Source organism: Salmo salar, chromosome ssa22, assembly GCF_905237065.1.
Source record: "Salmo salar chromosome ssa22, Ssal_v3.1, whole genome shotgun sequence".
NCBI classification, from domain to species: domain Eukaryota; kingdom Metazoa; phylum Chordata; class Actinopteri; order Salmoniformes; family Salmonidae; genus Salmo; species Salmo salar.
In genome coordinates, this window is record NC_059463.1 from 46,581,827 (window position 1) to 46,589,780 (window position 7,954).

A 7,954-nucleotide genomic window follows, 5' to 3' on the forward strand; every position below is an offset into this window, starting at 1 on the left:
ATGTACACTGATAACTCAACAGTATACATGTCAGCTGCAACAGTAAAATAGATAGGGTTAAAGTCGGAAATTTACATACACCTTAGCCAAATACATTTAAACTCAGTTTTTCACAATTCCTGACAATTAATCCTAGTAAAAAAATCCTGTCATAGGTCAGTTAGGATCACCAATTTATTTTAAGAATGTGAAATGTCAGAATAATAGTAGAGATAATGATTTATTTCAGCTTTTATTTCTTTCATCACATTCCCAGTGGGTCAGAAGTTTACATACACTCAATTAGTATTTTGTAGCATTGCCTTTAAATTGTTTAACTTGAGTCAAACATTTCAGGTAGCCTTCCACAAGCTTCCCACAACAAGTTAGGTGAATTTTGGCCCATTCCTCCCGACAGAGCTGGTGTAACTGAGTCAGGTATGTAGGCCTCCTTGCTCGCACACGCTTTTTCAGTTCTGCCCACAAATTTCCGATGGGATTGAGGTCAGGAATTTGTTATGGCCACTCCAATACTTTGACTTTGTTGTCTTTAAGCCGTTTTGCCACAACTTTGGAAGTACGCATGGGGTCATTGTCCATTTGGAAGACCCATTTGTGACCAAGCTGTAACTTCCTGACTGATGTCTTGAGATGTTGCTTGAAAATATCCACATTATTTTCTTTCCTCATGATGCCATCTATTTTGTGAAGTGCACCAGTCCCTCCTGCAGCAAAGCACCCCCACAACATGATGCTGCCACCCCCGTGCTTCACGGTTGTGATGTTGTTCTTCAGTATTGCAAGCCTCCCCCTTTTTCCTCCAAACATAACGATGGTCATTATAGCCAAACAGTTCTATTTGTGTTTCATCCGACAGGTGGACATTTCTCCAAAAAGTACGATATTTGTCCCCATGTGCATTTGCAAACAGTAGTCTGTTTTTTTTATGGCGGTTTTGGAGCAGTGGCTTCTTCCTTGCTGAGCGGCCTTTCAGGTTATGTCGATATAGGACTCGTTTTACTGTGGATATAGATACTTTTGTACCTGTTTCCAGCATCTTCACAAGGTCCTTGCTGTTTTTGTCTGGGATTGATTTGCATTTTTTGCACCAAAGTACGTTCATCTTTAGGAGACAGAACACGTCTCCTTCCTGAGCGGTATGACGGCTGCGTGGTTCCATGGTGTTTATACTTGCGTACTATTGTTTGCACAGATGAACGTGGTACCTTCAGGCTTGTGGAGGTCTAGAATATTTTTTCTGTGGTCTTGGCTGATTTCTTTAGATTTTTCCCATGATGCCAAGCAAAAAGGCACTGAGTTTGAAGGTAGGCCTTGAAATACATCCACAGGTACTCCTCCAATTGCCTCAAAAGATGTCAATTAGCCTATCAGAAGCTTCTAAAGCCAAGCTGTAAAGGCACAGTCAACTTAGTGTATGTAAACTTCTGACCTACTGGAATTTTGATACAGTGAATGAAAAGTGAAAAAATCGGTCTGTAAACAATTGTTGGAACAATTACTTGTATCATGCACAAAGTAGATGCCCTAACTGACTTGCCAAAACTATATTTTGTTAACAAGAAATTTGTGGACTGGTTGAAAAACGAGTTTCAATGACTCCAACCTAAGTGTATGGAAACTTCCGACTTCAACTGTAACTGACACCCTTAACATAGAGCTTCAGTCAGTTTTAGAATGGTTAACTAGCAATTGGATTGTGCTGAATATCTAAGAAATGAAAAACATAATTTTTTGGGCCAAATCACGCACTCAACGCTAAACCTTGTTTATCAAATTAAAATCAATTTTTTTTGATCACATACACATTTTTGCAGATGTTATTGTGGTTATAGCGAAATGATTGTGTTCCTAGCTTCAACTGTGCAGTAGTATGTAACAATTCACAACAATACAAAAGTAAAAGAAGGGAATTAAGAAATATATACAGTACCAGTCAAAAGTTTGGACACACCTACCCATTCCAGGGTTTTTATTTATTTAATTTACTTTTTTCTACATTGTAGAATAATAGTGAAGACATCAAAACTAGGAAAAAAACACATATGGAATCATGTAGTAAGCAAAAAAGTGTTAAACAAATGAAAAATATATTTTAGATTTGTCAAAGTAGCCACCCTTTGCCTTGTTGACAGCTTTGCACACTCTGGGCATTCTCTCAACCAGCTTCACCTGGAATGCTTTTCCAAAAGTCTTGAAGGAGTTGTTGGCTTCTTTTCCTTCACTCTGTGGTTCAACTCATCCCAAACCATCCCAATTGGGTTTAGGTCGGGTGGTTGTGGAGACCAGGTCATCTGATGAAGCACTCCATCAATCTCCTTGGTCAAATAGCCTTTACACAGCCTGGAGGTGTGTTGGGTCATTGTCCTATTGAAAAACAAATGATAGTCCCACTAAGCACAAACCAGATGGGATGGCGTACTGCTGCAGAATGCTGTGGTAGCCATGCTCATTAAGTGTGCCTTGAATTCTAAATAAATCACAGACAGTGTCACCAGCAAAGCACCCCACACCATCACACCTCCTCAATGTCAGAAAATTGATGCAACGAAATCAATAAGAAGAAAACACTTGCTTGGGCCAAGAAAAACAAGGAAAGGACATTAGACCGGTGGAAATATATCCATTCCTTGTTTTTCTTGGCCCAAGCAAGTGTTTTCTTCTTATTGATTTCTTTGCACCAATTCAACCATGGCCTGATTCACACAGTCTCCTCTGAACATTTGATGTTGATATGTGTCTGTTACAGTACTTGAACTCTGTGAAGCATTTATTTGGCCTGCAATTTCTAAGGCTGGTAAGTCTAATGAACTTATCCTCTGCAGCAGAGGTAACTCTGGGTGTTTCTTTCCTGTGGCAGTCCTCATGAGAGCCAGTTTCATCATAGCTCTTGATGGTTTTTGCGACTGACATTTTCCGCATTGACTGACCTTCATGTCTTAAAGTAAGGATGGACTGTCGTTTCTCTTTTCTTATTTGAACTGTTATTGCCATGATATGCACTTGGTCTTTTACCAAATAGGGATATCTTCTGTATACACCCCCTACCTTGTCACAAAACAACTGATTGGCTCAAACGCATTAAGAAGGAAAGAAATTCCACAAATTAACTTTTAAGAAGGCACACCTGTTAATTGAAATGCATTCCAGGTGACTACCTTATGAAGCTGATTGTGAGAATGCCAAGAGTGTGCAAAGCTGTCATCAAGGCAAATGGTGGCTATTTGAAGAATTTGTTTAACTGTCATGCCCTGACCATAGAGAGCCATTGTTTCTCTATGGTGAAGTAGGTCAAGGCGTGACTGGGGGGTATTCAAGTTTATTATTTCTATGTGGGGTTCTAGGTTATGATTTCTATGTTGGTGATTTTTTATGATTCCCAATTAGAGGCAGCTGGTAATCGTTGTCTCTAATTGGGGATCATATTTAAGTAGTTATTTTTCCCACCTGTGTTTGTGGGATATTGTTTTTGTGTAGGTGCCTTTTTGCACTTCACCATCTTCACGTTTTGTTTGTTCATTTATTTATTTATTTGTTTTTTGTATTTTGCTAAGTTTCACATTTTAATAAAGATGTGGAACGCTACTCCCGCTGCGCCTTGGTCCAATTATTACGACAATCGTGACATTAATATTTTTTGGGTTACTACGTGATTCCATGTGTTATTTCATTGTGTTGATGTCTTCACTATTATCCTACAATGTAGAATATAGTAAAATTAAAGAAAAACCCGTAGGTGTTATAAAAGTTTTGACCGGTAGTGTATATATTTCTTGTTATATTTATCCCCTTATTTTAGGCACTAATACTTCCATTCATTTTTTAAACTGGTACTGGGGACATGCAGACTAGTCTTGTGAGGCTAGTGGGTACCCTACAACAAAACGGAGAACACTTGTGTTTGAGAGAGTCTCAACTTTCAGTATGGTTGTACAATAGTTTGTAGGCCAAACCGTTCGGACACTACATACGATTTTGTGAAATACTGAATTTCAGGATGTCTCATGGTCTGACAAACCCCACTCTAGCTCTGCCATCTTTCACCGGAGATACTGAAGTGCGATATTGGCCCATGCGGAAAAAAAACATCTCTCTAGCTTAAACAGACAGATTTTTTTATATTATGTTAATTAGATTTCCGTGGGAGTGTGACCATTGTAGGCAGAGTTACATGTATTTATTTCAGTTTTTGACTAATAATGTTCTGTATTATTTTATGTTTCATGTGGACACCCGGAAGTGTAGCTGATTATTTTGCAGCGGCTAATGGGGATTCTAATAAATACCAAAATATCAAATATATTGAGATTAGGATATTAACCTGATCCTAGACATTTAGAGTTAACCTTAAGCACTTAGTGTAGCACAGCTTAATATGCTCTGGGAATAAATTTATCAGCATGCCCTCACCCTATTCCTAAACCCTACAGATAAACTCTAAATCATAAACCCTAAACTTGCCCTAGCTACCTTGAATCCTAAACCCTAGGTTTGTCCTCCCCCAAATCCTAAACACTGTGGAGAAACCCTACTCTAGGCTTACCCTAGGTACCTTAAATCCTAAACCCTAGGTTTGCCCTCCCCCAAATCTTAACCCTATGGAGAAACTCTACTTTAAATATTCAACTCTAGACTTGTCTTAGCTACCTTAAATCCTGAACCCTAGTGAGAAACCCTGCCTATAATTCTAAACCCCAGGGAGAAACCCTGCCTATAATTCTAAACCCCAGGGAGAAACCCTGCCTATAATTCTAAACCCCAGGGAGAAACCCTGCCTATAATTCTACACCCCAGGGAGAAACCCTGCCTATAATTCTACACCCCAGGGAGAAACCCTGCCTATAATTCTACACCCCATGGAGAAACCCTGCCTATAATTCTACACCCCAGGGAGAAACCCTGCCTATAATTCTACACCCCAGGGAGAAACCCTGCCTATAATTCTACACCCCAGGGAGAAACCCTGCCTATAATTCTACACCCCAGGGAGAAACCCTGCCTATAATTCTACACCCTAGGGAGAAACCCACACAAAACTGACCTTAGATGAGTATTTTGTTATCTTGATCATATTAGAAGTATTCCATATCAGACCTATCCTATGCAACAACATTATAAATGTGAGCGTTAACAACGTACATTATGATAATTCAAGGTTACTTTTCAATACTGTATTCATATACATTACAGTATGGCCTTAGAGTCGTCACAGTTAGGGAGAGTTACCAGAAAGTACATAACAGAGAAGAAAACTAATTATGACCATTAAATCTGCAAAACATAGGGTATAGTGTGACACTTTTCAGACTAGGACAGTAGTTAGAGTGAATCCAATAAATTGAACTTTAATTCATGATTATCCCACATTCCCATGTCGTCTTCACTGCCCGTCACTGTACTGGATCGTCCACTGTCACCGGATACCCACAGTCAAGGGTCACGTACGTAAACTGGGGAGGACAGGCCAGTCTTCTCCAGGTGATGCCACTCAAGACTATAGGAGAGGAGAAAGGAGTAGATTCATATTGTTTTCTGTCAAATTGATATCGGTCTAAGCCACTGCCTCCGGAATACACGTACCAGTGCAAAAGTGGGTTCAAATCTATCCCACTGCTATTCAAGCACCCCTGTACTATTCAAGCACCACAGTACTTTCTAATTATATACAAGAACAACAAATATTTAAATGGATACCTTCAGTAATTGGAGAGTTGTCGACCGATGCGAACAAATCCTCTTTTGCTTCTCTCGTTGTTCTCACACTCTGGTCCCCCGAAGATCTGAACCGTCTCCTTCTCCTGCTTCGGCATGTTGTCAAACTCATCCACCATGGTCGTCGTCACTGTCACACAGTTCCTGATGACCTTCCAACCTGGTCTGATCAGGTCGTTTCTCTCTTCCGGAACAGACATTGCGTCAGCCAGTGCAAAGCCAACACTGAGGAGCAGAGAGATGGTCAACAGCATCTTCATGGTGATGAGAATTGATAGAGTGAGTCTGAGTGTTTGGTTCAGCTTCAGTAACAAGATGCTGGAGGCTGCATGCATTTTGTCTCCAACAACTCACCATTTTTATACCATAATTAACCCAAGTCACTGTGCTGGTTCAACCAGGGGCATGGCATTAGAGATCACTATCGCTAGTTCCACTTCCAAGGAGAGGGGAGTGAAGGGACAGCATTGGCTGTATACTGTTTAGAAACTGATCAGTCATTTTCTTTTGATAACAGCTATTACACCATATCATATTACACCTTACAATGGCCTAAGGTTGCGTCCCAAATGGCACCCGACTCCCAACACAGTGCCCTCAGCAGAGCCCCACTACTGACCAAGGCCCGTAGGGCCCCCTCAGCAGAGCCCCACTACTGACCAAGGCCCGTAGGGCCCCCTCAGCAGAGCCACACTACTGACCAAGGCCCATAGGGCCCCCTCAGCAGAGCCCCACTACTGACCAAGGCCCATAGGGCCCCCTCAGCAGAGCCCCACTACTGACCAAGGCCCATAGGGCCCCCTCAGCAGAGCCCCACTACTGACCAGGCCCCATAGGGCCCTCAGCAGAGCACCACTACTGACCAGGCCCCAGAGCACCACTATTGACCAAGGGCCTATAGGGCCCTCAGCAGTGCACCACGTAAGCGTGGAATTAGCCATACACAAATGTAAAGTATGATAATGTGTAATAGGCTCTGATGAAGAGGAAATGACTGCTCACTTTTTTAAGCAGTTTCATACGCTATGCCATCTCTTCACTGGTACTGTTGCAATAAGATGATAGCACTTCTTTAAACATGCTATGCTGTCCCCTAATCGGTTGCCACATGATTGATAATGGTGATAACATTTCTTAAACCCACTTAACCCGGAAGCCAGAGGCACCAATGTGTCATAGGAAAGATCGTTCCACGAGGTCAGCAAGAGCGCGATGAGCCAATTAAAGCCCCTCCAGCCAAACCCTCCCCTAACCTGGACGACACTGGGCCAATTGTGCGCTGGCCTATGGAACTCCTGATCCCGGCCGGTTGTGATACAGCCAGAGATCAAACCTGGGTCTGTAGTTACACTTCTAGCACTGCGATGGAGTGCCTTAGACCGCTGCACCACTCGGGAGGCCAAAGTAAAGATACCTTAATAGACAATGAATAAAGTAAAATGAAAGTCATCCAGTAAAATACTACTTGATTAAAAGTAACTGGTTTTAAATATACTTAATTATCAAAAGTAAATATAATTAGCAAAAATATACTTAAGTATCAAAAGTTAAAGTAAAAGTATAAATCATTTAAAATTCCTTAAGCAAACCAGACAGCACAAATGTATGGATAGCAAGGGGCACACAACACGCAGACATAATTTACAAACAAAGCATTTGTGTTCAGTGAGTCTGCCAGTTCAGATGCAGTAGGGATGACCAGAGATGTTCTCTTGATAAGTGCATGAATTAGACCATTTTCCTGTTCTGCTAAGCATTCAAAAAGCAATGAGTACTTTTGGGTGTCAGGGAAAATATATGGAGTAAAAAGTACATTATTTTCTACATTATTTTCTAAAAGTAAAAGTTGTCAAAAATACAAATAGTAAAGTAAAGTACAGATACCCCTAAAAACTAGTACTAATATTTTTGCTGACGATATTTTTGTAAACACACAAAGCTGCTATGAACAGCACCAAATGTATTTTGTAACACAGACAGTGCTTTACCTAATCTCAATATCTGATTCTATGATATGGTGTAATACGCTGTTATCAAGAGGAAATGAGTAAACACTTTCAGAAACAGTTTGACACGCGATGCTGTCCCTTCACTGGGTTAATGTGGTTTTCCCATCATCACTGCACTGTTGGAGCTAGGAACATAAACATTTAGCTACACCCGGGATAGTACTGTATCTGCAAAATATGTGTACGAGACCAAAAGCCTTTGATTTGATTCATTAAAGAGGACCGCAGTGAAATTG

General features: G+C 40.9%; 1 long non-coding RNA gene across 1 annotated transcript; it reads right to left on the reverse strand.

Moving 5' to 3' along the window:
• Window positions 1-5,039: 5,039 nt before the first annotated feature.
• On the reverse strand, window positions 5,040-7,010 carry LOC106583595 (uncharacterized). The gene is made up of 2 exons (XR_001323566.2): window positions 5,692-7,010; window positions 5,040-5,491 (listed from the first exon to the last, which is right to left on the reverse strand). It is a non-coding gene; the product is annotated as an uncharacterized lncRNA (long non-coding RNA).
• Between the last annotated feature and the right edge of the window lie 944 nt (window positions 7,011-7,954).